This window comes from Leptonychotes weddellii, chromosome 6 (genome assembly GCF_054177405.1).
Source record: "Leptonychotes weddellii isolate Sample4059 chromosome 6, ASM5417740v2, whole genome shotgun sequence".
In the NCBI taxonomy this organism is placed as follows: domain Eukaryota; kingdom Metazoa; phylum Chordata; class Mammalia; order Carnivora; family Phocidae; genus Leptonychotes; species Leptonychotes weddellii.
In genome coordinates, this window is record NC_138374.1 from 71130848 (window position 1) to 71150443 (window position 19596).

Below are 19596 nucleotides of genomic sequence, written 5' to 3' on the forward strand. Positions count from 1 at the left end.
TGTTCTTTGGGTGTTGAGTTTGATAAGTTCTTTATAGATTTTGGATATTAGCCCTTTATCTGATATGTCATTTGCAAATATCTTCTCCCATTCTGTCGGTTGTCTTTTGGTTTTGTTGACTGTTTCCTTTGCTTGTGCATCTGTTTTTTAAAGCCCACTTTGTGATGCATCTGAAGCAGGAATCCCAAAGTCGAGTGCCTCTGGGGGCCAGGCAGGTGACACGTCAGCGAAGTAGGTTGGATATTAAACGATCGCGGAGCCTGGGCCCTGTGACCCATTGGAAAGCCGCGTGACCCTTACCCAGGAGCAGACGCTGCTGGAACATGCCCCGTGTCACCATATGGTGGCCTGCGTGGGGGGTGGGGGGCCAGGTCTTCCAACCCTAATAGAAATCCAGAGTTTTAAGGAACTGATTAAAAGCCTTAATGCCAGACAGAACCTGTGTGTGGTTTGCTTCTGGCAGTAGGCCATCTCGCAGAGCTGAGCCTCTTGGTTTTGTGCTACTAGAGTATATTCTGTAGAACCCAGAATACTCACAAAATAATCACCTGGGTGTTTTACATTTAGAAATAAAATTCTCAAGCCTGAATTACAGATGGGTCAGTTGGATTTGAATTGTACTCTCTCCGTTTGTTACGACTTCAAGCTACAAATGCCTTGCACGCAGTGGACCTTTAATAAACGTTGGTTAAACTGCTGTGAATGCTAAGGAGTCTAGTAATCTGCGGTCTTCTGGTTTCCAAGAATCAGAGAAATTCGAGAACAGAAGAAGCTGTTGACAGAGTAGCCCAAAGAAAATCGATCTGTTTTCTGGTCGTAGTTTCCTCTGCTGGGTCAAGCGAACAGAGGAAGTGTCTATTTGCAGAAACGAGGGCGCTGTCAGGAAGGTCAGGGTAATAGAAGAAAGACGAGGCAAACGCGTGCAATACCACTTTTGCAGTGTGAATCTTTGCTAAGTCTCATTTTCTGAGCTATCACTTCTCTGGTTTAGCTGCTTTTGATGTTTTATTTTTGTCCTCCTCTTACACTTCCGAAAACCAGAGGTTGTCAGAATTTTCCAGCCTCGGTCCATGTGGTCTTGGTTGCAAATAAGAGCTTGAGCAGAAAAAGCATTTGTTGGAAGAATATCCAGCAGTTACCAAAGGCGGCTGGGTGGTCAGAACCCGAGCAAAGACTGTACCACGGGAGGAGAGCCACCACCATGCTGTGGACACCCCAGTGAGGATGCACCTGCTGATGGCAGCCAGGCCCAGCTGGACAGGCCTGTCTGTGTCACTCGGTGGCCGCCTTCTCTGTCCCTGGCCCTTTGTGTCATTTGCTGCAGATTCAGAGCCCTGAGTGGGAGCATCTGATGGTGGCAGCCTCGGGGATGCGCGCACACACTGGGTGCCGGCGGGGTGGGGGGCGCGGGGGGACATCCCGGCTTCCTCTCAGCATCTGTGACAGGTGGGCTCCCATCCCACCAGCGCTCACCCATGGACGAGGAAACCCCAGTGTGGAGACAAGGTGCTGGACGCTGCGGCAGGTTAACTCCTGCATCCCTCCCAGAGGAAGAGGAAGAAGACAGAGTCGGCGAGGCCAGCTCGAGGCTCCGGAGTCAGGTGCCGTTCCCAGCCCGTGGCACCTGCTGGCAGAACGAGGCATTCACGGCGTTACTTGCTTGGTCAGTGGTAGAGCTGAGATGGTAATCGGCTTATGCCTGACGCCCAAATCCATGCCCTGAACTGCTGCTTATCCAGGTGTATTTTTTTTTTTTTAAAGATTTTATTTATTTATTTGACAGACACAGTGAGAGAGGGAACACAAGCAGGGGGAGTGGGAGAGGGAGAAGCAGGCTTCCCGCCGAGCAGGGAGCCCGATGCGGGGTTCGATGCCAGGACCCTGGGACCATGACCTGAGCTGAAGGCAGACGGTTAAGGCTGAGCCCCCCAGGCGCCCCTCCAGGTGTATCTTTGATGCAACATACTTGGCAGCGTTGAAGAGGCCTTTCTCATCTCCAGCCTGGCGCGTGTGGCCTATCGGTCACCAGCAGAGGTGGGGGAAGGCTGTGCTGCCCTGTAGCAGATGACACGGCCATTGGCTTTGCTGCTGCTGATTGCCTGGCATCTGCGTGGACGGTATGGGACACGGGGTCTTATGTGTCTTCTTATGGCACGGTTTTGAGAGGATGACTCTTGTTTTCGTGTGTCCTACAGATATCTCCTGTGTCTCTGCTGGGTGCCAGGCCCTGGGCTAAGCCCACGGGTACTGAATGGGACAGTTGCTGCCCTTCAGTGCTCATTTCGGAGAGGAGGGAAGGGTAGGGCAACAGTACGTAAGCACCATGCTTATTTACCAGAAAGCTAGGGAAAGCTGTAAAGGGTAAACACCGTCGAAAGTCCATCGAGGGCAAGAAGAAGGTAGTGCGCTAACCCCTCCCCTGCGCCCCATGAGCCAGGTGCCCGGGGACGGGCAGGCCCCAAGAGTATCGACAGAGCACTGGGCTTGCTGTAAAGCCCTATTTAGGGTTTAAAAAAATGGTGCACGTCCATTAGAGTACATAGAACAGAAATTCACCGTCACCAAGTAAATCCTGGTTTCCGCCTCCCAGGTTAAGAAGTAGACCTTTCCCAGCCCTCTAGAGGTGTGCGTGCCCTTTCCCCCCAGAAGTGAGCACAGCCCTGACTTACACACTGCTCTCTTCCTGGTGGTGTGTGTTGTCTGTTTCACACGGTGCCAGATCCCTTCCTCCTGCGTGGGTCTCTAACCGCATGCTGTTCCCTGGGTTCAGGAAAGCCAGAGTTCTAAACGCCCTGTCCAGGCTGTCGTAAGCACTCGGGTTCGGGCTCAGGTGGCAAGAGCAGGAAGGTGTGTGGGTGCAGGGGTCTGCTGTGGTGCATTGATGTCTGGTTGGACCACGGGTTCTCGTGCTTGGCCTGAGGCCCGGAGTCTCACAGCCTCCTGTGGCCCTCTTGTTGGCAGGCCCAGTGTTCCAGGGCCGGCGTGAGAGCCCCGGGACCTGTCAGCGGTGCCGCCTGTGGCACTTGGAGGCGGGCTGTCCGTGCCTGTGCTCCGAAGCAGACGCAAGTGTAATCAGAAACCCTGCGCCCGCGGATCCTGGGAACCGAAACCCCGGTCACTATGGGACTGATGGCATAGGAGATCAGCTCCATAGAAAGAGCCTCTTATGCAAGACGATTTAAGTTGGTTTTCAGTGTCTTGGTGTTTTATAGAAGTCTGTTTCGTCGTACCTTGCTCTCGCTGAATGACGATCACTGCAGTGGCCATGGAGCCGCCTAGCCTGGGGATGGAAGGCCTTCCTGCAGGCGCCGTGTGCGGGCATGCCAGAGAATGCTGGAGAATGAGGGTTCAGACGCAGCGATGGCCAGGGGGCCTCCACCTGCCCTGCAGACTTATCGCCCTGATACCGGGAGGGGGGATGTAGCTGCTGAGGTTTCCTGGGGACGGGTAGAGCTGGAGCTCCCCTAATCAGGGCCGCCGCACTGACCGGATCAGAGCTTCGAGGGTGGAGCGCTGGGAACAGTGGGCAGATGCACAAGGAAGGGGGCAGAGAAGACGCACCTGTTCCTAGGCAGGATGGGGACATCCTCTAGGCTGTGATTTTGCCTTTGCAGCCTCTGCTTGGTGTGGAGCATGGGAAGTGGGAGGGGGAGGGGCTCCAGGCAGAGGTGGGGCGGGTGCACGTGCAGGTGTGTACGGGGGGGGAGTGTGTATCAGAAATAGAGCTTCCTGAGTCTCATACCGGACCCATTGAACCATAACCGATGGGTGTGGAGGCCAGGAATCTGCATTTTAACGAGACAGTTCAACTTTGTGCACAGTGGAGCCCTAGAATCTCTGATCGCAAAAGTCGTCGTTTCATCCATGCATTTGGATGAGGGTTGAGTTGGATCAGGGAGAGACTTTGAAAGAAGAAAGGGTGGGCCTCAAATGTGATCTATAAAAAAGAAATGCACATGAACTAGGGTGGGTTTTTCACACTCTGTGCCAGAGTCTCAGATTTTAGCTCGTCCTTTCTGTGAAATGTTCTGAACCCAGATGAAGACAGGCTCTCCAGGAGCTCTCTGCAGGCTCTCCTTCCCTGTTTTGTCTGGGAGTAGAGTGGAAGGTAAACTTCCTGGGGTCCTCGGTGGGGAGAGGTCCATCGGCTGTTAATGAGCCTTGAAACTGGCTGTGGGCATATTTCTAGTCTCAGTTGTTCCAAAAGCAAAACCTTCCTCGGACTTGCATCCATCCGCCTTTCAATTTAGCTAATAACTTAGTTCTTCCCACATCAACCGAGAGTGGGATAGTCAAGGAGCATTTGAAACGCCGAATGCATTTTTAGCTCACTTCAGGGTGACCTTTTATTAAAGTCAGGGTTTTTGGTGGCTGCTTTAAATCTTCCCGTGTTCGAAGATTAAGGCTTTGTTATTTGTGAAGGGTACTGAGCAGCTACAAAAACCTGGCACGAACGTGACCCATGGAGCACAGCTCATTCCTAGAATCCGGGACTTGTGGAGGGTGAAGCCGGAAGGAATCCCAGAGGCCCTCTGCTGCTGTAGTGCGTGCGGGACCCACATGGCCTGTGTTGTATTCTCACTCTGCCATTTGAGGCCAGATGTTTAACTTCGGGCTTCGGTTTTCTCAGCTGTGAGGCGCAGGTGGTGATACCGACTGCACAGCATTGTGGGATCATCAGGAGCCGGTATGTGCAGAATGCTTGACGGGTGCCCAGTGCACAGGATGCACCCACAGGCCGTAGCGCCGGTGAAGACACAGACCTGGAGAAAGTCTGATTTGCCCAAGGTTGCATAACTAGTCCAAGGTTCAGAAAGCGGGTCTTTTATCTCCTCATTCTATTTTATCCCTGTCGACCGTACCGGTTAACTGGTTCTTAGACTATGGATTTAAAACTTTATGTCTGCCCAACATAAGTGCTAAAATTACAAACCTCTGCTTCGCCTCGGTGCTGAGGGACTCTTCTTGAATAACAAGTGAATAACAAGACACGAAGAGTGGACGGAAATGCCCTGAAAGGACTGCATGGTGTCAGGGGAATAGGATTGTGCTCGGTCAAGGGGAATGCTGCTCTTCGGGTCCCTGCTGTCGGCTCTCTTGCCGGAAGGGCCGGGCTGCCAGGAACGTGCGCAGGGGGCTTCTCTCTGCTGATCGGGCTGACCTGCCCTCCTTGCTGTCCTCGGTGCCTGGCGTGAGGACCTGACAGTTGTGTTGCCAGAGTCAGAAAAGACACAAAACATAACATACACACAATGTGTACCTGCCTCCGTGTGAATCTGGGCGCGCATCACAGCTCGGAGGAAGGACCGAAGGTCCCACTAGGAAGCCACCTTCCTGCTTGGGCTCTTCTCCCCGCTTTCTTTGCTTTCTTTCCCTTCGACACCTTTTCTTATTTTAAGAGGTTTAAGGAAAAGAAGCTTCTCTCCGTTTCCATAGTTGACGTGACATTTCTTACAGTTGTACACAGGAGACAATGGATTTTGATGGTAGGCACTTGTAAGTGATGGGACACGCACAGTATATATTCTAGCTCCTGCGTGCTAGTAAACACCCGCTCGAGGCTGTGCTATCTGCCCAGAGCTCACTCCACGAGGAGCCTGGTTCTTCCCTGCGGGTGGAGCTATTTCCTGTGCTCTTCGGGCAGGCTCTGCCTGGCGAGACGACCCGCTAAAATCCGATGATCATAGCCTGAGAGTACAGGGCAGCAGTTCATGCTCAGTCCTGTACGACCTTGGACAGCCTACTTACCTTCTTTGGGTTCAGTATCCTTACCAGTGAGGTGGGGTTATTTCTAGTACAGGTCTCCTAGATCTCCTGTATTCAGGGATAGGCGGGGGGGGGGGGGGGTGGGCGCTGAATTCCCTGCTTTCTCCCTTTCTCCTTCCCTCCCGAAGCAGCCTGGGTATCAGTGCAGGTGGCTGCCTCTGTGGATGGGATTACAGATGCCGCCACGCACAGACGATGCTTGACCGCAAGGGAGTGGGGGTGGGCTGTGTGGGGGTACGGTTGGTGGTCTGGATACCGATGTTGCTTCAAGAGGCAAAGGCAGGTTGAAGTAAAAGATCATGTATGGCAAATGAAACAGGATTTGGGGTCTTTCTTGTCCAACCCGTAGAGTTTCAGTAATGGCTCTTGGATCTGTGATGTCCCCCCTGCGGTGTGTTCACCACTTTCCCTCAGCATCCTGGTCTCTTTCCGCTCAGAATTCCTGGTTCTGGGTGTCGTCCGAACGGACCGGTGTGGGATAGTCCTTGACGGTTTTCATACCAGTATGTACTTAACACCGAAGTGGGGAATATTCTTAGGTCCAAAGCCTTAAAATTTCATGTCCTTGAGCACCGACAGAGCCCAGTTCTCCAGTTAACAGGAAGAAGACGCCAGATGCTGTTTTCCGTCATGGTGTTTGGCTCGTTCCATGTTGCTCATCTGGGATAGTGCAGGTATGAAGTGTCAGCAGCCTGGGATAACGTGGTTATTTTTTGTGGATTCGATGGGGAAGATTCCAGCCTGGGAATTAGATTTAGCACATCGGGGGGAAGCTTATATGGTGCTTTTTAATACAGTGTCCTTCATATAAGCAGATAAACAGTAACGACGATGATGATGACGTTATTGGGAGTTCACTGAACCATGAGCATGTAGAAATCGCCAGTTGTACTCTGAAGTCTTCGGGTCCAGTTGAAGAAGCACAGAGGCAGTGGGGGCTGCTAGTGTGGATCCAGAGCCCAATGTCCGCGGTGGGCTCTCACTCCACCACTTAGTAGCTGTGTGACGAGTACGTGATTTCTCTGTGCCTCAGTTTCCTCGTTTGGAGGATGGGAGGGGGTGAGGATAGTACCTGTGTCTCAGCGTGGCTGTGAGCATTGTATAAGGAAGGGTAAGGGGACTGGCTTAGTAAGGCTATGCTGATGACTTCTGTAACCTCGAAAGCCACCAGCTTCCACACTCTCCCTCCCTCTGTCTGCCCGTGTCAGTCGGCCTGTGGTGGGGAAGCAGGTCCCCGTGGCTTCTCTGCTGAGCAGAGGCCCTGGTTTCTGTTGTTTGTACAGTGAATGGCCTTGGAGGATAAAGATAGCGTCTCCAGAGCAACAGGCAGGCCTGCTTACTGCTTGTTAGAAAACATTTGGGCTCCCGAAGCTCATAGAAACTCATTGCCTTTTTTTAACAGTGAAATTATTTTTCTGGTTGCCTTCATTTGGTTTTGCTGTTGAAGTGTTTTTTTTTTTTCCTTCCCCCCCGCCCCCCCCCGGTTCAGATTTTAGACCAGGGTGTGATTTCTATGACATTTACATCTTTTCTTTGCATTTTTTCTGTTAAAGCACATTTCCCTCTTAAAAATTTCCTCTTTTTATTAAAAATTTTTACAACATTTAAAATGTATCTAGCACAAAAGCTAATTGATTTACTTTATCTTAAAATACTTCCAACATTTTTGTTATTCTTTACCTTATTATTATGAATATCTACAAACATGTTTAATGAGAAGCACTAAGTTTAGTACTGTTTACAGAGAACTATTTATATGGAATATTCAAACACTGGAAAATGCTTCTGAATATTATCTGGTAGTGTTTGCATGATGTTAACATTTGGATCTTCTAGCAAGATTAACAGCACTACACAGAGTCAGGATTTATATCAAGCATGCTATGTATAGTTTCTTAATATTAACTTTATTTGCAAGAGGGACTCAGCATTGGCAGCAGACGGGACTCTGAACACACACTTAGCACCCAGTATCAGCTACAAGCAAGCCTGGGTGATTGGATTGGGCAGCTTCTCTTCTCCGAGCTCCTGGTCCAGTTCACGAAAATAGCAGCCTTCACCTTAACAACTTCACCTCTGCACACCAGCATTTCCTACTCTTGGCTTTGCACTTGATGTTGAGTGAATTCTATGTTGATTGCTAAGCAAGTAGGAGAATTATAACCCTTTCCCCCTATTTCTTGACTCATTTTTCTCAGGATACTGAAGATCTGTAAACTTCCCAAGAGATTCTGGGAAGGAGTTAGTGCATGCACCCTCTGTCCCCATGTCCCTCCTGACGAGCGCCTGGAGTCTGTCCTCTCTGCTTGCACTGCTGAGAGTGTCCCTCTGTGCACTGTGCGGGGCTACTCTGGCCCCCCGCTGTCCTCATATGCACGGGCACGTGCTCCTGGGAGCACCCATTGTCCTCCCCATCTGGAACGCTCTGCCCGCCACGTTTGTCACCTTCCCTCCCTGAGAAGATGCTCACATGTCCCCTTGGGAATGAGACCTTGGCCGACCGCTTAGATAGAACAACCAAGCCCCGAGCACTCCCTGTTCCCCTGCCTGCTTGCTTTCTCCCCGTGGCACAGATCACTTCTCCCACAGCACTCCGGGGTGGTCCTGAGGGCGGGGAGTCGGTGGTGCACCCTGCTTGGTCCTCAGTGCTGGACGGTGCCTGTTGCCTACCTAGCAGGGGCTCTGCAAGTATTTGTCAGATGAGTAACTGAGAACACTAGGGCAGTTTTTTGGGGAACAGGTGGGAGAGGGGAAAGATTGGTGGCTGAGAATGAGTCAAGAGGTGATTGCCACGGTCTCTCTGAGATTTGCTGAGAACCTGAGACAGGGGAGCAAGGGTGGACAGACTCCTGATGGATCTTCCTTTTAGAATGGGAGGGAAAAGGGAAGCAATCTGGAATATTCCAGTTCTAGCTTGCCAAGAGGTAGATGGTTCTTCCCATTTAGTTGAGATAAGGAATACCAGAAAAAAACACACCTAGACGTTTCTTTTATAAAGCAATTATATTAATAGGATAAAAGAATAACTTACCTCTGCAGTTTGTGTTTATCTGAAATGCAGTTTCTCAAAGCCTCCAAGTAGCCCTTGCTGAAATGCTGTTTTTAATTTGAGGTCAAGTTTCCTAAAATGTTTCAGAAGTTAGCTGCAGGGAGGCTTTGGCCTCCAGGGAGTTTATATCTTTAGATAGAGAGATCTTTCTATATCTGGGAGCTAAACTGGAGTTTCTGAAGGTCTGAATACTTAATTAGCTTTTCAGTACCTTGATTCACTAAGAGAACTAGTATTTTAAAATATGAAGTTTGCAGTTCTTCCTTTTAATAAACGTGTCCTTTCCTAGGGGTGGTCTCTGACACGGAGGCTCCAGCCACATCCCTTATCCCACTGGACCCAGCCCTGGACTCGCCCGTGCTGGCCGGCCGTTTCTTTCACGCCTCGAGTCAGGAAAGGGTGAACTTCATGAAAATCTGAGTTAACTCCACTTCAAGTATGTTTTGGAAATACGTGGAATATGACTGCTAATGAATTCTAATTTAGTAACCTGGATGGATTTAGAATGATTCTAGATATTTGCTAATTAAAAAAAAAAATGGCTGGATGTGAGGGTCTTTACTGATTACAGTCCATTACTTTGCTCTAAGCTAATTATATCTCCTTCTCACCGGCCAAGTGGGAAGCTTGGCCTTTTGGCTCCGCTCTTCTGGAAAGCAAAGATGAGGGCAGTATGCTGGTGACACCTGCTGGCCTGGCCCTGTGGCGGGGGGTGGGGGGGCAGGGAGCAGAGTTCTTTCCTGTGTGGCTAGCCATGTCTAGGACCTCTGGGGACCCCATCTGGTGAGTGAAAGGGATTGACTGAGAGGCTCTCCCATCATCTACCAGCCCTGAAATTTTGTACTCTAACTCTGCGTTTGGCAAAAAACAAAACCCAAAAACCAAAACAAAACAGAAACTACCAAAAAACCCCAAACCCAAACCAGCGATCGATCTGAATGTACTCATGTGGAAGGATGTCTGTGACATATTGTTGAGTGAGAAAAGCAACTCCTAGAACATTTTGTGTGTCTAGAAAAAGGATACATAATGATCTAATCTGGTAACAATTAGGGGAGTAGAAGGGAAGGACTTCACTCTTTCATTTATATTCCTCAGAACTACGTTTTATGCGGTTATATGACTTTCATAATCCTAAAAGAAGAGCAGCCAGGCGCTCAGTGGTTTTGTGATTCTCTAACTGGGCTGTGCAGGGGGGCGGCCCTGGCACCAGCTCGCGGTCCGCCCAGGGGCCGCGGCAGCCGGCTGCTGTACCCCCCGCTGCCCGGGGCTGCCGCTGGCTGGGCCTGGGAGGGGGCTGCCTTCCCGGGTGAGATGTGCGCCTGCTGGTTTTGCAGATCTGCCCTCTGTAACCATTTCCCTTTCATGCCCGGCTTCACGGGCATTTGGGTTTACCACCTCTATTTTAAAATTTAAAAATAAAGAAGGTGCTTCTTAAAAATCCCTAACATTCAATGTTTCACTATTTTAAGCCTGCTTGTCTGAATTTGCAGTCTTTCGTGAGGTTTTGGTGTGTCCCAGAATGGTCTTTCCCTGATGGGCAGACAGGACAGCTTGGCCTTGTGTGTTTACTAACACGCGTGCTGTGTGATTGTGTGTTCACATCTGTCACCGCGAGGTGGGTGTTGTTCTCTCTCTCTGTCTTGAGTATGGCCAGAAGTGCGACTTACCTTGATTTTCTTCTGCAGCCCTGTAAGTAGTGTTTCTACCATAACTGGTTAGTGTGACCCCTGCTTCCACAGCCCCTCACTTGCCTGGGGTCCGACAGCTGAGGCTGCAGTCACAGTGTAGGATTCTGAACTCCCACGAGCTGTGCTCTGAGACCCCTACTCTCTGTGCTTCTTGCTAGGTCCCTGCTATTCTCTGTGGCTCCAAGGGTGACTCCAGACCTTTCAGGGCCTTTCAGGCCTGGTGCGGATCTCTGCTGGCTGCCTCCCAGCCTTTGCCGTAGCTTCGTGGCCACTGCTCGTAGAGTGACGGGGGGGCTGGCATTTAGGGCTGGGCCGGGTGGGGAATTTGTGGGTTGTGTTGTCGCTCTTTTTTCATCTCTGCCTTATGTGACCTGGCAACTCTTGTTGTGATTCTTGCTGAGGGAGGGAGATCCCCATCCATCTGTCATCTGTCTCTTATGCTGTGTTAGTAAGGACCCCGTCTGCCGGGGACAGCCCCCACAAGGGAAGGTGTCTTTTTTCACCGCTGTTGGAGGTTCTTAGTTCTAGCATCCTGAGAAGGTCTTGGTCATTTTTCCTGAGGTATCTACTGCTGTCTTCTGCACAAACTCCATAAGTGCTTCAATGCCCATCCTACTTCACCAGGATTCTAGAGAACATCCACATTAGCTTACAGAGCCACAGGTTTCTCAAGAATTCTGGATCGTGGGCGCCTGGGTGGCTCAGTCGTTAAGCGTCTGCCTTCGGCTCGGGTCATGATCCCAGGGTCCTGGGATCGAGTCCCGTGTCGGGCTCCCTGCTCAGCGGGAAGCCTGCTTCTCCCTCTCCCACTCCCCTTGCTTCTGTTCCTGTTCTCGCTGTCTCTCTCTGTCATATAAATAAATAAAATCTTTAAAAAAAAAAAAAAGAATTCTGGATCGTGACGTCCAGAAGAATAGCGAGGGTGCTATGACTTTTCCCATATCCTCTTTCAAAATCTTTCTCTCTTCTTATGTCAATCCTCCCTTTGGCTCTCTTCAACTAATGGCTAACGAAGTATGTTGCTAATCAGGAACCAAAAGCTCTGCATGAACATTTCCACCCACCTGCCTTACCTTGCTGAGGTAATTTCAAATGTCCTAAGCCAGAAATTAGGTAAAGATGTGTAGTTTGCCAATCTGGGAATAAAAGAATATGAGATTTGGCTTGGGGTGAAAGTGGATTTTTTGGGGCCTCTGAATAGCAATAATACTATAACATAATAATATACTAATACTGTAACATAATAATATGTTAATGGTTTTCATGCAGCAAATGTTTATATGTCAGGAACTGTACGAAGTGCTTTTTACATGACCTCATCTGATTCCCAAAGCCCCATTTTACAGATGAGACAGCTGAGTCACAGGATAAACACCCTGTGCCTCCTTCTTGTAAGGACACCTTTGATAGTATTTAAGGTCCATCCTGATAATTTCCCCATCTCAGGATCTTTCACTTAATCACATCTGCAAAGTCCTTTTTCTTTTCCTTTCCTTTTTTTTTTTTTGGCCATTTAAGGCAGCATCCTAGATTGCAGGGATTAGGAACTGGGTAACTTTTTTGGTGGGGCATTATTCAGCCCACCACAGTGACAAATAGAAAGAATTAGAACTTTCAGTCCACCTTGTAGGACTATACTTAATTTCAACACTCTCCTAATTGTTCTGCAGGACACAGATGCTAAAAATGTGGAAAAACTCCATAGCCAAGCCAAACAGATTTGAGAGTGAGTGTGTAAAATATCTCTCTTAAGGAGATTCACAGTGTACGGTGCAGGCTTGGAAATTCTTCTGGCAAGGAAAGCTGCTTAACCTCGTTGAACCCAGGATCCCTCAGACTTTGTTGATTACAGAACGCTTCTGAGTAGAGGGTGCACCTCTTAGTATGTCCTGAGTACTGCGAACAAGCTTTAGGAAGTACTTATTGTCTGCTGGTCTTTGAAGGCATGGAGTGTGTCTTAACTGACTTTGTGTTACTTAATAACTTAAACATGCTTGGAATTGACTGGAAAGAACAGAACTAACGCAAATATACAAAATTAAGCAATAATATATGATTTCTAATGATTTAGCTAGTGTTGTACCAGGTGAGTTGTAGGTGTCCAGGTATGCCCTGAGTTTTGATCAGGGAGAAGTTGTTTGGACACGGAATGATTGGAAGACTCTTCAAGGAGGAGGGGCCCTGAGTCCTGCAGGTTGAGGGGAATCGGGGAGTGCATCCACGTGGGAGCAGATCACATAACCCGAGGAAGGAGGAGAGAAGGTTTAGGGTCATGTGGATCATGCCTTGAATGCCTGTCTAAGGAGTTTGGACTTGACTTTCTAGGCCAGGGGTTGATATGCTAGTTATGGCCTTTGGGCCAAATCCAGTCCTCTGCCTGTGTTTATAAAGTTTTATTGAAACATGGGCCACTTGTTTATATATTGCACATGGCAGAATAGGGTAGGCTTGCTGAGCTTAAAATATGTCCTCTCTGGACCGATAACAGAAAAAGTTGACCAACCTTGATCGGGGTAAGCGGGAACTGTTGAAGGGCTTTGATCGGGGAGGTGTTATCCTCAGGTTTGTGTGTTCAAAAGCTTCCTTCCGCACCTGTGTGGAGGATGGATCGGAGAACACAAGGCCCAGGAAGGACCGTGGCCCCGAAAACGGGGGAGGAGGGAACAGAAGGACGCTTCAGCCTCCAGCCTGGTTGTGGGGTAGGGAGATGAAGGAGCCAGAGATAATTTCTAAAAATAAACTTAATTTTAGAATAGTTTTAGATTTAGAGAAAAGTTGGCAAGATAGTACAGGCAGTTCTCATTCCCCAAACCCAGCTTCCATTCTGTTAACATCGCACATCAGCCCGTACGCTTGTTGTAACTAGTGGTCCAGGTACGTGATGAGTAAGTGAAGCCATATTTCACTCCGATTTGCCTCACGTCCCTTCTGGGTCCTGGGATCCCCTTCACGTCGCCACACCTGTCTCCTCAGCCTCCTGGTCGTTCCTCAGACATCAGTTTTGATGACCTTGATTGTTTTGAGGAGAACTAGTCAGGTGTTTTGTATGTTTTGTAGACCGTCTCTCAACCAGGATATGTCTGATGTTTTCCCCCAATTAGATTGGGGCTGTGGGTTTCTCTGAGGAAGACCGCAGAGGTGAAACGCCGTTTTCACCATATCTATGGTACATAGGGTCAGCGTGACTTACCGCTGTTGGGGCTGACATCCCTCGCCTGGCTGAGATCGTGTTTGTCATGTGTCCCCACTGTCAAATGACTTCTTCTTTCCCTTTCCATATGCTCCTCTCTGGAAGGAAGTCACTGTGTGTGGTGCATCCATAAGGACCAGAGAGTGAGGCTGCACTTTCTTGAGGGCGGAGCATTACATAGTCGGTTGTAGCAGCATGGACTCGTGGCCATGTAATTGATGTTCACGTTGTCCTTGGTCATTGGGAGCTCTCTCAGTTGGCTCCTGTGTCCTCAGACATGCTCCCATGGTTGTGTGTGTGCGTGTGTGTGCTCATAGGTGTGCACACACATGGGCACGTTAGTATTCTTTCTGGCCCTACGAGATGCTTTGGGCTCATCTTGAGTATTTCCTGCTCCAGCCCTGGAATCAGCCATTTCTCCAAGGAGCTGGGGCCAAAGTTAATTTTGGAAATTTCTGGCTGAGATAGGACTGCCTATTTCTCTGTCTTACAAACTCCTAGTAGTTGGATGAAGTGGGGGGAAGGGGCAGGCCCCTGACAAGTGGGTGTCTGTGAAGGGGCTGAGCAGAGGTAAAAGTTGGGGAAGGAGTCTTAGGAGGAGCGGTGGGAGCAGGAGGGGCTTGCTGGCTCTCCAGGTTGGTGTGCCTTTCAGGGCGGGAGGGCAGTCAGTGTGCCTTTGTAAGTCAAGGGCTGGGCACTAGGGGAGTCTGGTGGGAGCTGAGGGCTGGGGAGAAGGTTGGGGCCAGATGCACTGGTGTCGAAACCTGGGCCAGGTCTTTCTGACTCTGTGTTTGGCAGGAGGGGTGTGTAAAAGCCAATAAAAGGGGTGCTTTGTAGCCACACACAGATTAGATAGAGGGAACAGAATTTGGAGTTGCTTCCCTGGGAAACTGCTAGAAGGGGGTGCCTGCCGGAAGAGCAAGGCAAGGCGGGACCCTCAGGGGACCCTGTTAGCTCACCAAAGATGGCTGCGTATGCAGCTGCATATACAACGGGGGAAGAAACAGAGGTATTAGTGACGAAGCAGTTTGTTTGCTTACAAACAGTAAACTTAATCAAAAAAGAAAGGTCGTCTTGAAACATCTCTGCTGCCTTGTCATTACCAACGTGTGTCATCTCCTGGTTTTGGCGAAGAGGCAAAGCTGAATCTGAGCTCTGCCCACCATGGAACGTCACACGCTCCAGGTCAATGCAATATGAATTTTTAATTTAGTTTCCATAGGCAGTCTCCAGTCAATCTCAGAATTATTTCCTGTTGAACTTCCTGCTTGGACCTCATTGGGTGGTGTTTTATTTGAGAAGTTGCAGTGCTTCTGAGGTCAGTGATGGCACAGGGAGACACTGGCTGAGCCACGCCTGTTGGAGGGGATGTTCTGGGCACACCGACTGGCTTGTTTGTCATTGGTCGCCGGCATTTCAAACTTGTCATTTCTTTCGCTTGTAATTGGGATCAATGCTACTCTACTGTAATCTACGTATTTCATAATAAGGGAAGCATAGTCGCCAAATTGTGGTATGTCCTGAACTTTTAAAATCGCTCTTTTTACTCCTGAGATGATTTTGGACACGAATTCTGCGGTGGAGTCCTGTTGTGTCGTTCAGTTCAGCCAGCCTCCAGTGCTGGGATCCATGCCTTTGGTTCACCAGAAACAGCGACTAGCTCTGCCGTCTCCTGTGAGTGAGCATGGATTCACTTTGTCAACCAGACCGCCCTCTCTCATGTGCCCCGGTGGCATGTTCCTGTTGGCTGGGAGCCTCGGGCAGCTCAGTGCTGCACAGCATCACCCACTATGGGGTGGACACACATTTTGTTCAAGAGTTATTTCAAGTATTTATTTATTTTTTTTAAAGATTTTATTTATTAGAGACAGAGAGAGAGAGAGCGCACAAGCAGTGGGGAAGGGCAGAGGGAGAAGCAGACTCCCAGATGAGCAGGGAGCCCGATGTGGGGCTCCATCCCAGGACCCCGGGATCATGACCTGAGCCGAAGGCAGAGACTTCACCGACTGAGCCGCTCCGGCGTCCCCTGAAGAGGACACTTGTAAAGGCTCTCTGTGCAGCTGTAACGCTGGGGTTCCCTCGTGTGCCGGCGACGGACGGGCCCTGAGGCTGCCCGCACTGTGACCGAGCTTGTTAGCGACGCTGCCGTGTCAGCCGCAGAGCTAGTCTTGTCCCCTGTTCTAGATTTTACTGATGCTGCACACAGACACCGTTCTCTCCCTAGAGTGAGACAAGCCACCAGGGCTGGGCGCATTTCGCTTCTCTCTTCCTCTTTTTCAGACAGAAACTATGAATAATTTAACCACGGTACCAGGCATGAGCGGGAGATGAAGATAGTTTCAGTGGAATGAGCTCTAAAGGGAAATGGCCCATGTGCCGTGTTTCTCTCTCAGGTGGATGAGAAGGCGTCCTGCTCCCCGGGGCTTATGGCCCGTCTGGACAGCACCTTCTAGAACAAGGTGCTGTGCACTGCAGGTGCTCCTCCCATCAGCCAGGACGGACCCTGTTACGCTCTCTGCTTTCCCCGGCTTACTTCACATTTTCAAAAACACTTCAGGCTCCAGAACTGCAAGGTGGCATTTTAGTTTATCGTTGCACGAACGATCTATTTCACTTTTGCTTCTCTTGGCCTTCGCAGTTAGACCTGATATTGTCTGTCTCAGCTTTGTGGCAAGCGCTTTTGATTTAAATTTTCTATTAAGGGAAAAAAAAAACCCGAATGTGAGCAAAAAGGGAGCTCTCAGCTGCAGCTGAAAATCTGTCTTAGAGATGGGCACCCATGCAGATGAAGTGAAGCAGGCCCGCAAGCTGGCTCCCCTTCCTCAGACCAAGAGTGTTTCGTGGTTGATACAGAAGGGCCTTGTGGAGGGCTCAGGTTGCCCGGGGCTGCAACATCGTGCTCCTTGCCTCTCTGGTGGGCCCAGCTCGCCCCGCACCCTCCCCGGCTGCAGCTGCCTCACCTGTGAACTGGGGACAAGGAAGGTTCTTCCAGTTGCCGCGAAGATGAGCAGGTCCGTTCACAAAGGCTTCAGGTGCCCCTGGCCTTCCAGACCTGTCCCCTCCTGTCATTTCTGTTGTCACGCTCCTGCGTGTCCCGTCCGCACGCTTGCACATCACCTACACCCCCGAGGGAGTGTTTTCGTCCTCAGAACAGTCTTTGGAGCAGGTTCTTGTGCGGGACGTTCAGGGGGTGCCTCCCCTGGGGCTGGCTCTGAAGAAGCCCATTCTTTCAGTGGTTCCCCCTTGAGTCAGTGTTGAGTTTGAATTTTTTCTTTCATGTTTCTTTTTTTAGTCTTAAAAGGCATTTGGAGTCAAATCAAGTGAAAAAATGTTTTGGTGTAAAGACGTACTTGAAAAGTTTACTCACAGCCATGGTCATTGGGTCACAGTCACTGAGTTTGTGGTTTTAACACACAGACGTTTTTGGACCTTTGGCTTTGGAGCTTTGGGAGTCACTGGTTCGTATCTACCACCTGCTGGAGTGGAGGCTCTGTGCCAGTTATTTTGTCCTCAGACCCCATTAGCCACCCTGCCCGCTCCAGAAGGGAAGCATCGGCCCCCCTGTTTCCGAGGCTCGCTCACATGCAGGTCACAATCGCTAAGGAGACTCCTTTTCCCTACAATCACTGGGACTCTCTTCTGTTTCACTTGCAGGTTTTTTTACCCCCAAACCCTTTGTTCTAACAGTTAATAATGTTCTCCAACTAGACACATTAACATGTATATCGACTCACCTTGGCTTTTTAAAAATAACTTAATTGCCAGCCAGCTTCAGGCCTGCTGTGCAGACGTACAGAGGCTCACTGCGTCCCGTCCCTCTGTCCTCTGCCCCTCCCACGACTGCCAAGAGACGGGAGAACCAGCCCCAGACTCTAGGGTCATTCGTAGACTGTGTTGCTAGCCTTTTTTCCAGATGAGCACACTGTAACGGGAAAACCTAAGTCTGTCTTGAAATGTTCACTGCCCTGCGCAGAGTCCGCACTTGGTCTCCGGGCTAGTTTGGGTGCTAACTTTAGGCCCCTGCGCTGCTGGGCTTGTGGCAGATCTCATGTGGATGCCTCATGTCACTTGTTAAAATTGGCTCGAGAACGAGCATGTAGACCCCGGGTGTGTGAGGGAGGTGAGGGTCCAAGTCTGAAGAGTGACCGCATGCCTTTGCTCTGAAAAGCAGGTAAGTTGCATGCTAAAAACAGTAAAAGCTGGGAGATTAGAGAAAACTCCCTTTACCTTGTGTTTGCACTTGGCATTACGTTATAATTACAAAAACATCTGCATGAATGGTTGCTGAAAGATAAAAACCAACTAGCAGACAAAAACTGGGACGTAAATATATCATTATGATATATTTAACTTACAAGTCATAGGTGATATATAGCTTTTTATATTTTATATAACATGTAATATGTACATAAACAATTATATGTTTTATATTGTACGTTTTTTTTTTTTAATATTTTATTTATTTATTTGACAGAGCGAGACACAGTGAGAGAGGGAACATAAGCAGGGGGAGTGGGAGAGGGAGAAGCAGGCTTCCCGCGGAGCAGGGAGCCCGATGCGGGGCTCCATCCCAGGACCCTGGGATCATGACCTGAGCCGAAGTCAGATGCTTAACGACTGAGCCACCAAGGCGCCCCTATAGTGTACATGTTAATACATTATGCATATATAATGTAGACATATACTACATTGTATATACTACATTATAGGTATGTATGTCGTTCCTATTTTATATAAATATAAAATACATTGACCTTTGAACAGCATGAGGATTAGAGGCACCAATCCATCCCCCACATGGCTTAAAATCCACATATAAGTTTTGACTTCCTAAAACTTAACTACGAATAGCCTACTGTTGACCAGAAGCCTTACTGATAACATAAACAATCAATTAGTATATATTTTGTATGTTACATGTATACTGTATTCATGCACTAAAGTGAGCTAGAGAAAAGAAAGGGTTAAGAGAATCCCAAGAGAGAATCAAAAACTAATGATGTAATGTATGGTGATTAATATAACATAAAATAAAACAAACAAAAAAAGAGAATCCTAAGGGAGAGAAAGTACATTTGCAGTACTGTCCTGTATTTATGGAAAATAATCCACATGTTAAGTGGACCCGAGTAGTTCAAACCCATATTCAATGGTCAACTGTATGCAATTTTACCTGTTTTATATATTCTCTTTATAGCTTTTCTCTTCTCTTGCAAACTTTTCTTTGTGGCACTTTGACTCATGTTACTCATAAATTCGCACTCTCTTGCCCTTTTAGTTTTGCCGGGCAGGTAGGCACATTTCCCACTCTCCGCCCAGATTGGCGGTGTCAGAAGTTCTAGTTTTCCTTCTTTATCTCAGTCTGTCAGGCGTCTCACACTCCATCCCGAAACAGATATCTAAGAGTAAGCGAGTGGCAGCCCTTCAAAACGGTGGTTTGTAAACACGTGTGCGTCAGGGCGTTTTGAGTTTTTACAGGTAATTTTAAGGAGAATAATGAACACGCTTCCGGCCATTTTGAGATGCACAGAACCTGGAAAAGGCTGTTTACACCGCTCTCTGGTGTGCCGAGCGCGGCTTTGAAGAAGGAAGGGTGGCAGCCGTCGGGTGTGGCTCTCCCCAGCTCGAGCTCAGCAGCTGGAGCTCAGAAGCTGTGCCATCACAGTCTCATGGGAGACGTGGTGGCCGCGGGAGGATTTTAAGGGTGACTTCAGGCCGCGGTGTGGGACCTGAAGCCTCTTCCACCTTTGGATGAGTTTTTCCTGTTAAACCCTGTTGGCAGAGAAGAATCCGCAACTGTCCTAGAGGTGATTAACGGCCAGCTTTGGGGCCTTCTCCCTGGGAGATTTGTGTTTTATCAGAAAAGAGAACATCAGCTCTCGGAATAAAAGTCCTTTTCC

General features: G+C 49.1%; 1 protein-coding gene across 9 annotated transcripts in view; it reads left to right on the forward strand.

The window, feature by feature from the left end:
* The window catches only part of SGMS1 (sphingomyelin synthase 1), a 235432-nt gene that overhangs the window by 14789 nt on the left and 201047 nt on the right, over positions 1–19596 (forward strand). For 6 of the 9 annotated variants that reach the window (XM_081824387.1, XM_081824385.1, XM_081824393.1 and 3 more), the window contains one exon: positions 9105–9251. The exons of the other annotated variants lie outside the window; for them this stretch is intronic. The gene's annotated coding sequence lies outside the window, so the exon portion shown is untranslated. Of the gene's footprint in view, positions 1–9104; positions 9252–19596 lie in introns of those variants that run through there. 9 annotated transcript variants of the gene reach the window in all.